Source organism: Lolium perenne, chromosome 3 (genome assembly GCF_019359855.2).
Source record: "Lolium perenne isolate Kyuss_39 chromosome 3, Kyuss_2.0, whole genome shotgun sequence".
Taxonomy (NCBI): domain Eukaryota; kingdom Viridiplantae; phylum Streptophyta; class Magnoliopsida; order Poales; family Poaceae; genus Lolium; species Lolium perenne.
This window is the reverse complement of record NC_067246.2, coordinates 14,292,144-14,308,862: the sequence shown is the minus strand read 5'-3', so window position 1 is coordinate 14,308,862 and position 16,719 is coordinate 14,292,144. Positions and strand designations below refer to the sequence as shown.

Genomic DNA, 16,719 nt, shown 5'->3' with positions numbered 1-16,719 from the left:
CGAGTTGTACCCACTTAAAAGTTAGGTCATGGAGGAATCTTATTTCCTTATCGTTCTAGAGAGCTTAGCACGAAGGTTTACCAACAAATTATTATATATAGACGAGCAAATCGATGGGGCACAAGCAATCCCGATGACTAACCTTGTGCATGATTTTGTTCCAACCCGGCTAAACCGATGACATGACCTGCACCGCACCCTCGTCCCGTTTTTTTTAAAACATAATGCCACTCGGCCCAGCTTTATATATAAAGCCAACCACCATAAGCATCAGGTTTTACATCAGGTTCGAAACCCACCACAACATGATATCGTCATACAGAAAACACTAAAGAGACAACAACAACATCACCGAACAACAGGATTACAACACACACACAACTTCATGAATGCAGTGTTGTCATCATCCCCCATCCCTCGTCCACGCCTGGAGCCTCCTGATCTCTAGAGTTGTTGCGTCCAAAAGCCCCCTATCCGTCGGTCAGATCCGTCGGTCTGACCAGAACCCTCCATCTCTGCATATGATGGACATTTGTAACAACACGTCAGCCGGGTTATTTATCATTTTCCCTTCTATGGCTAGCTTATTTTCTAACATTCCATACGTCCAGCTTTGGGCCGCAAACGTGAACCACAATAGCCTACGGAAAGCCCCCAACACGACAGTCCATGGACGATCCCTAGCAATTGTTTGGCCCCTGCCGGATTCCAATTGCAGTTTTGAATTTCCCTTACACCTGCCCACATAAACTTGGCTAAGTGACAGTCGAAGAAGATATGGTTACAGTCCTCCCTCTACACATAAAGCACAGCTCCCATCGGAGGGGCCCCCCGTTTAACCTGCTGGTCACCGGCCGGCAGCTGTCCACGAAGCAATTGCCATAGGAAAATCTTGATTTTGGGAGGCATCCTCGTTTTCCACACGTCATCAAAGTGTGTAACTGTTGCACCCAGGGAGAGCCTGAAATAAAGGGAGTTCACCGAGTACTCCCCCGAAGCCTCTAATTCCAAAGATACCTTATCTCTCCCCTGGCTAAAGGGGTGAAGGTCAAAAATCCTACACAGGTTGTTCCATTCGACCGTCTCTGCCAAGCCAAAGGTTCTCCTGAACCTAATGTGCCATCCCTCCAGCGATCTCATTCCCGCGACCGTCGCATACGGGTTATCGCAGCATGTAATTAAGCAGTAGTGGGAAGCTCACATTGAGCGGACCCGTCCCTGTCCACCAGTCCATCCAGAAGTAAGTTCTGTTCCCGTCTTGGACCGGGTGTTTCCCCCATCTTGAAATACCACTTCAGCTTTTGAATGGAGTTCCAAAACTAGGATCCCCGCGTGGGGACCAACGGGGAGAACAAATCCTGATCCCCACGTACTTTGCTCTAAGAAGGTCCGTCCATAAACCCTCCCCATCCTGATACAATTTCCACACCCATTTCAGCATCAGGGCAATGTTCGTGTGTTTGGAATTGAGGATCCCCAAACCCCCAAATGCTTTGGGCATACACACAGTGGCCCAATCCACCATATGGTATTTTTGTTTGGTACCCACTCCTACCCAAAATAAGCGAGCCCTCGACTTATTCATGGCGTCGTGCGTCGCGTCATGGAGTAAGTAGAGTCCCATCGCAAACATTGGAAAACTCGAGACACGAGTTCGTCAGTTCTAACCTCCCTACCGATGCTAGAAACAGACCTTGCCATGGGTCAACCCTATGACCCCCCTTTTTGTTAAGAAGTGCCAATCCGCAACTGATAAGGTCTTGTCAGAAACTGAAAGCCCCAAGTATTTCATCGGTAGACTCCCCAGTTGGCAGTTAAGCCCCTCGGCGACCCTTCGTTGTTCCTTTTCTGTGACCCCTCTCACAACTACTTCGCTTTTCGCAAGCTTTATCTTGAGACCCGACATGTTCTCGAAGCAAAGTAGGATCAGTTTGAGGTTTGCTACTCCCATAGTAAATGGCTCGATCAAGATCATATTGTCATCCGCGTATCGAAGGTGTGTCATGCCTCCCGGAATGAGATGTGGCACCACCCCCCGGATGTGTCCTGCCTCCGGCTGCGCATTCGGTTAAATCGGTTCGGTTTATACGGGGTTTCGGTAAATATGATTTCAATACTTCGGTAAATACGGTTTTGTACGAGAATACGATTCGGTTTCGGTAATAACCAATAACATCCGGTTCGGTTTCGGTAATAACCAAATTAACCAAAGTTGTCGCGAATTTTTGAACAGGACACAACTTTTGGCATGTCTTTTTCTATGGTGCATTCGGTCAAGTGAAAATTTTGGCATGACCTTTTTGTTTCATGCCAAAATATAACAGGAGAGATATATTCACAAATATTGTGCAAACTCATAAATTCACAGGATAATAATATATGATGAACAAGTAAGAAGCAATGAAGCAAAAGCAAGAGAACAAGTCTAGCAAACATACAGTGAAACAGAATTACAGATACATCACAGTATCACAGATACAATGATTCAGTACATAACATCAATACATAGAAAATAGCACCATAGCAGATTAGCAGCTACAGGGTAGCTACAACTAGCAGTATACACCATGGGGCAAACTTGAACAGGCAACTTGAACAGGAAAATAGCACCATAGCAGATCAGTACATCATCTGGTCCATGGGGCAAACTCAAACATGCAACTAGCTACAGCATGGTCTTGGATTTTCGCCAACTCAAACAGGCAACTAGCTACAGCTAGCAACTAGCATACACGGATACACCATGGTCTTGGATTTTCGCCAACAGTTACTCTACGTCTCCACACAGGAGGATCAATCAAGAGGTATTATCTCATCATCATCCACTTGGAGGCCTCCAAAATCTACATTACAACACCAGGAATAGAATTAGTATGGAAGGTTGTATAATCCATAAACAATAGAAATGCACACCGTTTTTACCTTCCTCTAGCTTGGTCAATTCAGCAAGATCAGCCTCAATATTGATACGCTTACGGCGCAACCAGTCTTGTGTACATATCAAGGCTTGTAGTGTCATCGGGGTCAAAGAGCTTCTGAAGTCATCTAGAATACGACCACTAGTACTGAAAGCTGATTCAGAAGCAACAGTTGAGATGGGGATTGCTAGTATGTCACGTGCCAGTTTTGAAAGGACGGGAAAACGAGCAGAGTTGCACTTCCACCAACAGAGAACATCAAATTCAGGAGATTGCTCTTCTGGATCCTCGGATAGGTACTTGTCCAATTCAGTTTTGCTATTTGCACCATCCCTATTTGTCAAAGAACTCTTCATGTAATTTAAGCAAGTATCATTGGAAGAAGCATTATCTACGGTAATAGTGCACACTTTATCAATGCCCCACTCCATTAGTAGTTTATCTAATGATTTCCCAATTTCCTCCCCTTTGTGGCCATCTACCAACACAAAGCTAAGTTTTTTTTTTGAAGATTCCACTCAGGGGTGATGTAATGTGCAGTAAGAACCATGTATCCTTGAGCCTTTGACGATGTCCAACAATCAGTGGTGAGGCAAACAGTTTGACGGGAATCAATGAAATATTTTTTGAGCTTAGCTTTCTCAGAATTGTAAAGAGCCATAACATCTCTATACATAGTTGTTCTAGATGGAACAATGAACCTAGGACAAGCTTTGGACATGAAGAACCTAAAACCTTCTTTTTCTGAAAATATGAATGGCAGCTCATCGACTACTATCATGCGAGCAAATGCTTCCCTAATTTCTTTCTCATTGTATTGCCAAGTACCTCCCGAAGGAATAGAATTACCATCAGCACTAGGTTGGTACATAAGCTCTGTTTGATGGCCACCAAGCTTGCTAGGATTCTTCTTGCAAGATTTCATATGGTTTATGAGGGAAGAAGTACCTGCACTTGAAGATAATGAAGCAGTATTAGAGAAAGAACAGCCTACAAAAGGACTAATAAGCAATTACCAATAACAACATCAATACACAGTATGATTCCCTTAAGCCGGGACGGCAAAAGGCAAGAGGGCAGAGAGACATATTTCAGGAAATTCTCCACTTTTGTTAACGTTATGAAAAGGACATATGTATTTGGTCAGAATTCACACGTTTATACTCTCCATCGGCTAAAAGGCAGACCATATATTTGGTCTCTAAAGACAAAGGAGTTCCATGTGAAACAATTCAATAATTCAACTCCCACAGTAACTAAGACAAGGCAAACTAATCATATTCTAAGGCCATGTTAACCTCACACCATACGCATTTTGTTGCATTCTTTGTCAGTGAAAAGAAGTGGACAACTATTTTGTCCGCAGCAAGATATTGCATGGATAGGTTGAGTTGAGTATGAACAAGTGACTGGTGAAATAATTTCCATAGCAAGCTACCTTTACTTTTCGACTACTCATACCTACAACTTGTACCTCCCGAAGGAATAGAATTACCTGCACTTGAAGATTTGCAGCCCAGATTTGAACCGCAATAGTTACAAATGGCACGATTTGGATCATTTTCATGGACAGTGAAGTGCTGCCATATCTTGCTACGTTTGTTCATTTGTTTCTTGACACTGCTGACTGGGGTCGAATTTGTAGGACCAGATCCAATGCCGGTACCAGTGCCGGAGCCATCACCTTCAAAACCAAGATCAACATCCAAGTGTGCCATGCTATGACTCTCGGTCTCGGACATCTAAATCAACACAAGAAATTTCTCTCATAATATGATACATGACATGACAATCTCTGAAATCTCTAAATTATAGGAGTGCTAACTGCTAAGAAAATAAAAAGTTAGTACTGTGCGGAGTGGTTACCTGAGGCCTGACCGCTTGAGGCTTGAGCAGTGAGCCGTGGGGATGGTGGAGCCGTCGAGCCGTGGCCGTGGCGGAGGAGATGGTGGAGCCGTCGAGCCGTGGCCGGCCGAGTACGGGACGACCAGAGGAAGACCGGAGAGGATGGGGACGCCGAGTATGGGGGTCCCCGTGGCCGTGGAGATGGTGGAGGCCGGAGAGGATGGGGACGGGAGGATCCGGCGGACCCGCGGAGGCTTGCTGTCGACTTGGGCGTCGCCGGTCGGCCGGAGAGGATCGGGACGCCGAGTATGGGGGTCCCCGTGGCCGTGGAGATGGCGGAGACCGGAGAGAATGGGGAGGGGAGGATCCGGCGGAGCAGTGGGGGCTTGCTGTCGACGTCCGCGTCGCCGGTCGGCCGGAGGTATGGGCGCCGCCAGCAGAATTACGGTTCGGCGCCGCCCCCTTCTGCTCACCCTCGTTCGTTGCGTGGTGCTACTGTGCGAGCGAGGCCGAGGCGAAGAGCCGAAGACCGTCCGCGACACGAGACGAGACGAAGAGAGTGCTGGGCCTGGGCAATTGGGCATCTCCGTGCCTGGGCGGCTGGGCCTGCCGGCCTGGGCTGGTTTAGGTCGGTTTTTTCGGTTAAAACCGCGGTTATTCGGTTTAAAACCGAAAAAACCGAAGGTTAAATGGTTAGTGATTCTGCTAACTGTAATCTTAACTGAAAACTGATAAAACCGAATTTTTTGGTGCAGTTAGGTTTTTTCGGCTTCGGTTTTCGGTTTCGGTTCGGTTATGCCCGGCCGGAGTCCTGCCCCTCTTCGGTTTTGCATGGTGTCATAGGTTTGTGTTGTGGGTATACTTCATGGGTGTACCATCGACAGTGCCTAGATCCGGCAAGCCCGGGTGGCCCATAGACGGTGATGTGGCATGTGGCCCATCGGGCGACCCAGTTGTTGTTGATCATGAAGGATGAAGTCCAGCCCAGGATAGGGAAGCCGGATCCTAACCGACCTTCGGAGGAAGCCGGATCCGTGAAGGCCCATGAGGGACCCGGATCCAGTACGACGTAGATGGAAGGCGGATCCTTGACGTACACGGCAAGACATTGTACCGTAGTTAGGCAACCTGTAATCCTGCTAGGACTCTCCATGTAAACCCTAGATCCGTGCGCCTTTATAAGCCGGATCCCGGGAGCCCTAGAGGAACAACCACAACCATTGTAACAACGCGAAAGCGCCCAGATAGTTCCAGACAAGTAGCAGTAGGCCCTGTCATCGAGCAGGTGTTCCGAAGCTGGGTAAATAGCGTACCACCGTCCCGAGTGCTCTCCGCCCTATGGTCCCTACTTCTTCTCCCCCTCGTGAGGATACCTCCTCCGTGGTATTGTCGAATAGGCAACGACAGTTGGCGCCCACCGTGGGGCCAGCGGCGTCTGGAGGCCGGAACCGGGAGGGTTCCGCCATGGGAAGCTACGACGACTCCATCGCTGTGGGGCGCGTCCTTTACGCCGGAAACTTTCCGATCGTCCCTCAGGACGAGTGCTGGATTCCGGCTAGGACCAACCCCACCAAGCTCTCCATCGTCCCAGTTGGCGGCATACACATCTTCATCGGCGAAACCGTCGACTCCGACGGAAACGCCCTGGTAAGTAACGCTGACGCGACCGCCGCTGAGCAGGACGCAGTCACGAAGATCCGATCTGAGATGCCGGAACTCTCTAGGGAAGTTTCCGCCTTGGATCTGGAAAATTCAAAACCCACCCAATCCGCCCCTGAGCAGGAAACAACGGTGGAAGACCAATGCAGATCTGCCTGGGTCTCCCAGGTGTTGGAAAAGCAAAGGTGTCACTTCGTGCACTACCTCGCACATACCGCTGGAACCGCTCCTCCTCCGGAAGACGCAGGACCCATGCAGGTTGATGATGCCGGAACCGACGACGCCCCGGAACAGCATGAGGCTGCCGGAGATAGCAGCGCACCGGATCAGCAAGAGGAGGCCGGAGACGTTGAAGAGTCAATCCTAGGCAACCTCAGTCCAGCTTCCAACTATACTTCATCCATGAACACGGAAGAATTTGACCAAGCTTTGAAAGACCTGGAAGGTGAAAAGGAAGAGGATGCGGAATCTGCCCCGCCCAAGCAGGTCCTAGCAACCATAACTGGGTTAGGCGAAGACGCTGAAGAAGAAACTCCTGCTGCTGCAGCCCTCCCGATAATGTCCAATTCGGATACTCCGCCATCGCGACCTCGTCGCCGCGCTGCGTCGGAATCTGGAGAAGACAACTTTTCCGGAGAAAAATATTACCTATCCCCGGAAGAGCTCGTGGAGCAAGCAGGCATTGGATCCCTAATTCACACAGAAGTCCTGAATAAGCCTATCACCCCAGAAGAAGCCGCAGATCCAGTAGCTCTAGAAGCAGCAAGAAGGGAGATGCTGGCTACTGCCAAGAAAATCTCCACCACCGCAGCTGCGATGTTGGAAGAAAGGCAAGAAGCTCGAGAGGTAATGGAAAACTTCCGTCAGCGCGAGCAGGAAGCTGTCGAATCCTTGCAGAAGGCCAAACAACTCCGAGAGCATTGGGAGGCCAAGATAAAGGAAGCTGACAAAATCCAGCGGGAGGCCATTGGCCCCCGCAAGATCACTTTCGCAACTCCCTCCAATCTACAGTCGCTCACAACTCCAAAGGAGAACATGCAGAAGGCTGCGGAGATCCTGAACAAGAAGAACGAGGAGATCGACATCAAATACCTCCGCACCCTCGTCGCTTCAGCGGTACAGCAGCAAAGCAAGGCAGACACTTCGCGCAAGCTGGAGTCCAATCCAGACCTTTGCATATCCACTGCGCAAAAGGAGACCTCAAAAAGCAAAAACCGCGACGACGAATCGCGCACCGGATCCTAGGAGCGCAGAAGGAGAACCAGAGAACACCCAAATCCAATCCCTATACCGTCAAACACACCTCCGTCAGATCCGAGGAAGGGAAAGGATGCGATGTACGCTGGTAGAGACAAGTACCGAAATCCATCACCTCCGCCCAACGGGTACCCGCGTCCTCCGCCTACTCACTGTCGTAGTCCAGCCGGAAACCCCAGGCCCCACGGGCCTGGAGGAATCAATATCCGCGACAACGTGGCCCCTCAGAGGAACAGGACCAGGGAGCGTACGCCGGAGCCACGTCGGAGCAGGAACGATGAGCGCGACCCGGAGCCTCGCAGAAGCCGGAACGACGAAGGCGACCACCACCGCCGTGCAGGTAGCCATCGAAGCCGGAGTCTGCACCGCGAAGGAAGGGGAGAATCTGAAGGCGTAAGCAAGAGGTCGTATCGACCCCCTCGCAGATCTCCCTCCCCACCACCCAGCGGTGTAGGCGGAAGTGGAGGCGGAGGCGGTGGCCGAAGATCTCGCTCGCGCTCAAAAACCCCCCACAATGGCTCGCGTGACGCGCGGGAACGTCTCAATGAATACAGATCTGACTACATCGGCCCAAAGTGCTTTGGCATGATGATTCAAGATGAACCAAAGCCAAGGATGAACCTCAAGCTACCTCGAAACCTGAAGAACTATGATGGCACGGAAAGGCCGGATACCTGGATCGAGGATGATTACAATGCAGTAACCTTCGCCGGAGGAACCCCTAATATCGCCTGCCGCATGCTTCAGTTGTACCTTGTAGGTCCAGCCCGGATCTGGCTCAGCGACCTCGAGAAGAACTCCATCTTTTGCTGGTTCGACCTGAAGAACGCCTTCGAAAAGCACTTCAGAGGCACCTACAAAAGACCTGCTACGACAAGCGACCTGCAGGCCTGTATCCAGAAGAAGGGTGAAACATCAAGAAACTTCCTCACCCGATGGCTAGCAACCAGGAACGAGTGTGAGAACGTTGATAACACCACAGCTATGCACGCCTTTATAGGTGGATTGCAGAGGGGAGGACTGCTGCGGCACAAGCTCACTTGCTTGGCTAACGCAAACAAACTGACTTTGAATGACATGATCTCCATTGCCAGTGATCATACTGCCGCCGATGACGACGCAGGCGGAGATCTCGCAGCGACAGCAATACCCCTTCATCAGCAAAAGAAGAACCGTGATAACGGTAACAGCAGCGGCAGCAAGTGGAAGAATCCCCCCGATGACCAAAAAAGTGGCGGATCCGACATGGTCGCCATGGCTTTCCAACGCGGAGGTCAAGGAGGCGGAAGAGGCCGCGGCCGTGGAGGCGGAGCCGGCAGGGGCCAGCAACATGGTGACGAGGTCACCGCTGCCGGAACCCGCGCTCCCCAAACCTACGGGGAGTACAGAGACATGCCCTGCCTAGCCCATCTGGATCCGGCTACGGGAAAGTCCACTCATACCAATCGCAACTGCAAGTGGGTCAACGATCTAAAATCCGACCCGGAAGCAGGATACAAACGAGCCTGCAAGCACCGCCCACGCGGCAAAGGAGGCAATGGCAAGAACAAGGACAAGGAGGAAGACAGTTCCGAGGCGATGGACGAGGACGACGCTTCGCCGGATCCCAAGGAAGGATCCATAGCTAAACCCAACCCCTTCGGCAAAAAGAGCGTGGGCGCATACCACACCTTTCTCAGAACCCCAACAGTCCGCGCCAGCAAATCAGCTACCCGGATCCTGAACGCCACAGTTCCGGCTGTGCCGCAGTATGTCAGGTGGTCCGAAACTCCGTGTACGTTTGATAGGCAGGATCACCCTGCTATCATTCCGAAAGAGTGCTACGCCTTGGTTGTGAGTCCCCGCATCGACGGATATGACTTCTCCAAGTGCCTCATGGACGGCGGAGCTAGCTTGAACATCATGTACCTGGAGACTCTGGAGGCTCAAGCACAGCACCACTGAATTTCAAGATGTAGTTCTGGGTAAAAAGGCGAATTCCCTTGGCAGCATCAGACTTCCCGTGGCCTTCGGCGATATCCATAATTTCCGCGAAGAGATGATCACGTTTGAAGTCGTGCCCTTCAAGAGCTCCTACCACGTCATCTTCGGCAGGCCCGGCTACCACAAGTTTCACGCAAGAGCGTGCTACATCTACAACAAGCTCAAGATTCCGGGTCCTAACGGTATGATCACCGTATCCGGAGACTACCAGAAGGCTCGGGAGTGCGAGATAGGCGAAGCCGCCTTCGCAGAGTCTATGATATCTGGAGAGGAGCTGCGAGGCTACAGAGCCGCGGTGGATCCAACAGAGATGCACACCACCAAGAAGCAAGTCTCCGAACAGAAAACCTCGTTCAAGGCCGCGATAGTGACCAAGAAAATCGACTTCAAGAAAGGAGATTCCACTAAACAGGTCTCGGTCGGAGCCAACATGGACCCCAAATAGGAAGACGCGCTCGTCGAGTTCCTCCGCGCTAACATGGACATCTTCGCATGGCAGCCTTCTGACATGTCCGGAGTACCTAGGGAACTCGCCGAGCACTACCTTAACATAAATCCGGGGGCTAAACCGGTGAAGCAAGATATGCGACGCTTTGGAGATAAGAAGCGCCGCGCCATAGGAATGGAATTAGCAAAGTTACTAGAGGCAGGTTTTGTAGTAGAAGTTATCCATACTGATTGGGTCGCAAACCCCGTCCTTGTACCCAAAAAGAATTCTGAAATACTAAGAATGTGCATCGATTACTCCGGCTTGAATAAGCATTGTCCGAAGGATCTGTTCCCCTTGCTGCGCATTGACCAAGTCATTGATTCGACGGCAGGGGCGGAACTTCTGTGTTTTCTTGACGCATATTCCGGGTGTCATCAGATCCGGATGAAGAAGTCCGACCAAAAGGCGACCTCGTTCATCACCCCGTTTGGCACTTACTGCTATGTCACCATGCCTTTTGGTTTGAAAAATGTAGGTGCCACCTACCAGCGTACGATGCAGCGGTGCTTGAAGGACCAAATTGGCCGGAACGTACACGCTTACGTCGACGACATCGCGGTCAGGACCCAAAAAGGATCCGACTTGATCAGCGATCTCACAGAAACCTTTGAGAACCTCCGACGGTACAAGATGATGTTGAATCCGCTGAAGTGCGTCTTTGGCGTTCCAGCCGGAAAACTCCTTGGCTTCATTGTCTCTCATAGAGGCATTGAAGTTAACCCGGAAAAAATCAAGGCAATTCTGTGCATAAAAATGCCAACTTGTCTGAAAGATGTGCAACGACTAACTGGTTGTGTTGCAGTAATCAGTAGGTTTGTTAGCCGTCTTGGCGAGAAGGCGCTACCTCTGTACAAGCTGCTAAAGAAAACAGACAATTTTGTCTGGGACGAAGCGGCCGATGCAGCTCTCAAAGGGTTGAAGGAAATACTCACCTCCCCACCTATCCTAGCAGCTCCAGAAGAGTCAGAGCCTATGCTCCTTTACCTGGCAGCCTCCAACAAAGTCATCAGTCTCGTCATCGTGGTGGAGCGAAAGGAAGAAGGTCATAAGTATGGAGTCCAAAGACCAGTCTATTATATCAGCGAGGTACTGACGGAATCCAAACAAAGATACCCTCACTTTCAAAAGCTAGCCTACGGCGTATTCCTAGGTAGCAGGAAGTTGAGGCACTACTTCCAAGAGCATCCAGTAATGGTCGTGAGCAAAGCTCCACTGTCAACAATACTTAACAACGCTGACGCAACTGGACGCACAGCAAAATGGGGCATCAAATTATCTGCCTTCGACATCAATTACAAAGCCAGGACTGCGATTAAATCCCAGATCTTGGCGGACTTTGTCGCAGATTGGATAGAAGCTCCGGATGCAAATCTGGAGCCGGAACCTGAAACATGGGTCATGCACTTCGACGGATCCAAGCAGCATCAAGGCTCAGGAGCCGGAGTCACCCTGAAGTCCCCTACCGGAGAAGAACTGCAGTACGTTTTGCAGATTCACTTCGAAGCTACAAATAACATGGCGGAATACGAGGCTCTACTACACGGTCTGCGCATCGCCAAGGAAATTGGGATCAAGCACATTATTTGCTGTGGAGATTCCGACCTGGTGGCACAACAAGTAGCCGGAACCTGGAACGCCAGAAACTCCGTCATGGCGGCTTACAGAGACGAAGTTGACGAGATCGCCAAATGCTTCCTCGGATACGAAGTCAAGTACGTCAGGAGAGACGATAACACAGCGGCAGATATGCTATCCAAGCTCGGATCCGGTAGGAAACCAATCCCGCCTGGCATTTTCCTTGAGCACTTACGGATACCTTCGGTGAAGGGCGCTAACCCGGAAAACTCGGACCTGGCAGTATCTCCGGCTAGGGAAGTGATGGCTATCATTCCGTCCTGGACACAGCCGTTCCTGGACTACCTCATTGATCAAAAGTTGCCAGAGGACGAGGTCCTCGCACGATAGATCATCAGGCGAGCAAGATCCTACACAATTGTTGATGGACAGCTCTACAAACGAAGTGCAACTGGGGTGTTTCTTAAATGCGTCTCCAATCAAGACGGCATTGAAATCCTCAGGGAAATCCATCTAGGGGATTGCGGGCATCATGCCGCCCCCAGGTCCCTCGTTGCAAAAGCTTTTCGGCTCGGATTTTACTGGCTCACAGCTAAAGAAGATGCTGATAAACTGGTAAAAACTTGCCGAGGTTGTCAGTACTATGCTACTCAACCAAACGCTCCAGCCCAAGAGCTAAAGACCATCCCTATCACCTGGCCATTTGCGGTCTGGGGGCTCGATATGGTTGGAAAGTTAAAGAAATCATCTCCTGGCGGTTTTGAGTACCTCCTGGTCGCTGTTGACAAGTTCAGTAAGTGGATCGAGGCAAAGCCAGTGAGAAAAGCCGACGGTGCTACGGCACTAAAACTCGTCTGCAGCCTCGTTGTGAGATACGGCATCCCACACAGCATAATCACAGACAACGGCACGAATTTCACACAAGGAGAATTGAAGGATTATTGCCATGACATGGGGATCCGGCTTGACCTCGCATCTGTGGCTCATCCACAATCCAATGGTCAGGTTGAAAGAGCTAACGGCCTCATACTATCCGGAATTAAACCACGCCTTGAAGAACCACTGCGACGCGCAGCTGGAGCTTGGGCCGATGAGTTAGACTCTGTTCTGTGGAGTTTACGAACTACCCCCAACAGGTCAACTGGATTTACTCCGTTTTTTCTGGTATACGGATCCGAAGCCATGCTCCCCTCCGACATCATCCACGATTCATCGTGAGTCTCTGCCTACAATGAAGAAACTGCTGACGAGGCCAGACAGCTATCTGTGGACCTGATCGAAGAAGCTCGGAACCTAGCTGACCAACGTTCCACCATCTACCAGCAGAAACTCCGACGCTATCACAGCCGTCGAGTTCGGAACCGCTCGTTCATGGCAGGAGACTTGGTCCTCCGCCTTCGCCAGGTGAAAGATCACAAGTTGCAATCTCCATGGGAAGGACCCTTTGTCATTAGCAAAGTGCTTCATAACGGATCGTACTACCTTGTTGATTTCCGGGAGCTAAAGGATAGACCTGCTAATTGGTACCGGAAATGCAAGCGAGAGGATCCGGGTGACATCTATGACGAGACAGATCGTCCCTGGAATATTGCACAGCTACGTCCTTTCCACACTTAGAAATTTTTTCGAGTTACATACTCTGTAATAGTTATACATGATCAATGAAATAAAGCATTTGGTTCACTCTTTGAGTCTTTTACCTCCTTTACTTGTTCATTTTTAGATCGTGTATGTTTTCCGACTAAAACCGCAGAGCTGGATATTTCCGCCTAGGTGTGTATGACAGTTGTGATTTTCAAAATCGTCCCTTAGGACGTGAGCTTAAGTTTTCTGGCGGAAATGTTTTTTGTTGCGAACTCATGGATTCCTGGTAGCGATTTCCGGCACCTACGCTGGGGGCTTGTTTCCGCGGTTATTGACGGATCGCCATTGGGCTTCGTCACCGCTGGCGAGCGTCTCCGGCTAAAGGTTTTCCGGCTCGTGGAAGTTCAAATGAGTAAGCCGGAAAACATAAAACCAGCACTTGCTTTCAACAAACGAAACATGCAAATAAAGTTTAAATGGATAGCAGGATAAGTTTCTTCCGCCCACATGCATAAGTGTTTCGTCCCTAGCTACTTAAGAATTTAAGTTATATTACAAACCCACTCCGGGGCCAAAATGATACATATGTTTGATTGTTCGACAGGGTTCACTCGGAGGATTGATCCTCATCAGAAGCAATGTAGGCAGAGCCATCGCCAGAGTCGTCGCCGGAGCCCTCCTCGGAATGATCAGCGCTTGACCCGGAGCCTTCCTCAGCACCTTCTTCTTCTTCATCCTCCGCGTCAGAGAAACCCTCGGGAAGATCGTGCTTGTTATACCAGAATGAGTGGTTAACTCGTCCAACAAACAGCCGATCATATCCTTGGGTCTCCGCGAGAATGGTTCTCATGTTGGTGCCCTTGGGAGTTCCGCGCGCAACATCCGCAAATTTCATGGTTGGGAAGTGCACTTTGCACGTCGCCAACACAAGGGAAGCAACTCCGCGGGCGGAAGACTCCTGCCAATCCTTGATGAATTCCGGCACCTGCCGCATCAGCTTGGACATGGTGTCGATCACCGTGGTTTTGGCTCTCTTCAGGGACAACGCTTTGGCAACCCCGCGACATGCCTCGAAGAGGTCATCAATTGAACTCCGCGCCTCATCATACGCTTCAGTCCTTTTGAGGGTCGAATCTTTGGTCCATTCGAAGCCAAGACTCGCTGCGAAAATCACGGTCAGTTTCTTCCGCGGACAAAGCAAAGTATGAGGAAGCCGGAGTTAAACAAAAAGGTCCTTACAGAAAATCATCTTGTCAATAGCCTCTGCCTCCGCCTCTTGACTCTTATTCTTCGCCACCAAGGTCTGGACCCTTTGCTGGCTCTTTTTAAGCTTATCAGCAAGATCCGCCATTTCCCGAGCATGCTTCTCCAAGAGTTCCTTCTTCTTCGTGGTTTCCTTCTCGGAGGATTCTTTCAGGAAGTTCTTGAGAGACTCATTCTCAGCCTCCAAAACTTGGATCTTGGAGGAAAGGGTGTCGATGGAGGGGCACTTGGCAATTTCTTCTGTAAGGCGGAAATCCACACAATTATACACTATGTTTGTTCATGATAAGACACGCGAGCAACCCGGAGTTTTTACCTTCGTAATTTTTTATGCGGGTCTCCAGGATTGATATAGCTTTCTGGCTATTCGCGGCGTTCTGGCGCAGCCCTTCAATCTCTGTCATTTGCTCCAGCACATGGACGCGCAGATCTTCGTGCAGTTTCCGCGTGTTCTGAGAAGCAGGCAGTAGTTAGCCGGAAATTCAAAGTTCTGGGGGCTGGCGAGAAGTTTAAATCCTTAGATTGAGAAAATTCTAAATTTCCGCTAAGGTGCGCATTTAAAAGCATTGGCTCACACATGTTACTCGGAAAAATGTCCAACCCAATGCTTGGGGGCTAGTGTTACCTGGCGCATGTTCTTGTGCTTGGCGAAGAAAATCTTGAGATCACTTTCTAGGTCATTCAGTTCTTGCTCTTCCGTGTTCGCAGGCCCCCACACTTGGTTCATCATGGCGGAAATCTCCGCGTGGCGTTGTGAGAGGGGGACCTTTTGCATAACCGGAAAGAGATGAGGGTGAGTCTGGGGTGTGCCAGTGGCACGACTTAGGGATAACTTCTTCTCAACTTCATCAGCCAGAGCTTCAGCTGAGGTAACAGTAGGCTATTCAGGCGGAGGTGCTGGCGAAGACGCGCCCTTGCCGGAATCGCCTTTGCCGGATTCGGCAGTTGGTTCCTCCGGGAGATCATCAAGGTTGATGAAATCCTTGGGATCCGGCTTGGCGGAGGAAGAGGCCTTGGGCGGAACCTCCACTTCCGGTGTGACGGGCACAGAAGCCGGAGATGGCTTCGCTTTCTTCTTGGGAATCTTGGGAGGCTGGCTTCCGGAGCTTTTGTTGCAAAATAAAAGAGGCATAACATTTAGCATATGCTGATTCACAGTAGCAAAAGAATTTTCAGGCGGAAATCAAGCGCTTACCCGGATGATCTGAAAAACTGGTGGATGTTGGGTTGAGCTCGGTTGCTGGTATCGATGAGTTTGAGGCGCTTCTTCTCCGCCTCCGCCTTTCGGGTAGCCGCGGTGCTAGGTGCTAGGCGCTTCGCGGACACGTTTAGCGGCTGGGCTGGAAGAAGTACCCCTTTTCCTTTTAGAGGGATGCGCAGCTTCGGGGACTTCCGCGTCGGACGCGACCTCTGGGTCGGTGTTGCCCGCGTGAGGGACTCGGCGGAGAGTTCCGAGATCGTTCTCCTCGAGGGCCTCGAGCTAAGTTACCCAGCCAACACTTAGACAAATTTAGCAAAGACTGAAAAAGGAATCACCAGTTGAGTCAAGGAAACATACCGCGGTCCCGGAGCCGTTAGTGTGAATGTCCATATTGCACACATGGATCTTGAGATCACGTGGAATTTTGATCAGCACCCGGAGCCGCCTGTCCAAGGCATCGGCGGAGAGGTTGTCTTTAGAGGCGCGCATGATATCGTCGCGCCCCGTGTACTGGAATAGCAGGCGGTCCCGATGTTGTAGGGACTGGATCCGCTTAGTAAACCAGGACATAGTGAGGTCTTTCCCCGACAAGCCCTCGTCCGTTAGCTTGCAGATCCGCCTAATTGCCCGAGTCAATTGAGGTGACTCGGATAGATGGGGACATTGAGTCCAGGCCGGGGTCTCGCTGGGGGGCCGTCCTTGTAATCTGGCAGCACCTTTGGGGAAGCCGGATCAGTCACGTCCTTCAGGTAGAAGAAGTTGCCGGACCAGTACCGCGCAGATTCATGGCGATCTGTGTGCGGGTACACGCGCCCGGGGCGGAGCTTGAAGGTGACGCCACCGCAGGTGGCAAGCGTGGAAGTCTGTGAAACTTTCTCCTTTTTGACGGAGAAGTAGTACTGGAAGAGGGGAAGTTCCGGGGTTATCAGGAGGTGGCCTTCACA

The 16,719-nt window shown here is 50.6% G+C and overlaps 1 long non-coding RNA gene across 1 annotated transcript; it reads right to left on the bottom strand.

Moving 5' to 3' along the window:
- Nucleotides 1-3,503: 3,503 nt before the first annotated feature.
- Nucleotides 3,504-4,690, bottom strand: LOC127321155 (uncharacterized). Its single transcript, XR_007863889.2, has 2 exons — nt 4,414-4,690; nt 3,504-3,866 (listed from the first exon to the last, which is right to left on the bottom strand). It is a non-coding gene; the product is annotated as an uncharacterized lncRNA (long non-coding RNA).
- Between the last annotated feature and the right edge of the window lie 12,029 nt (nt 4,691-16,719).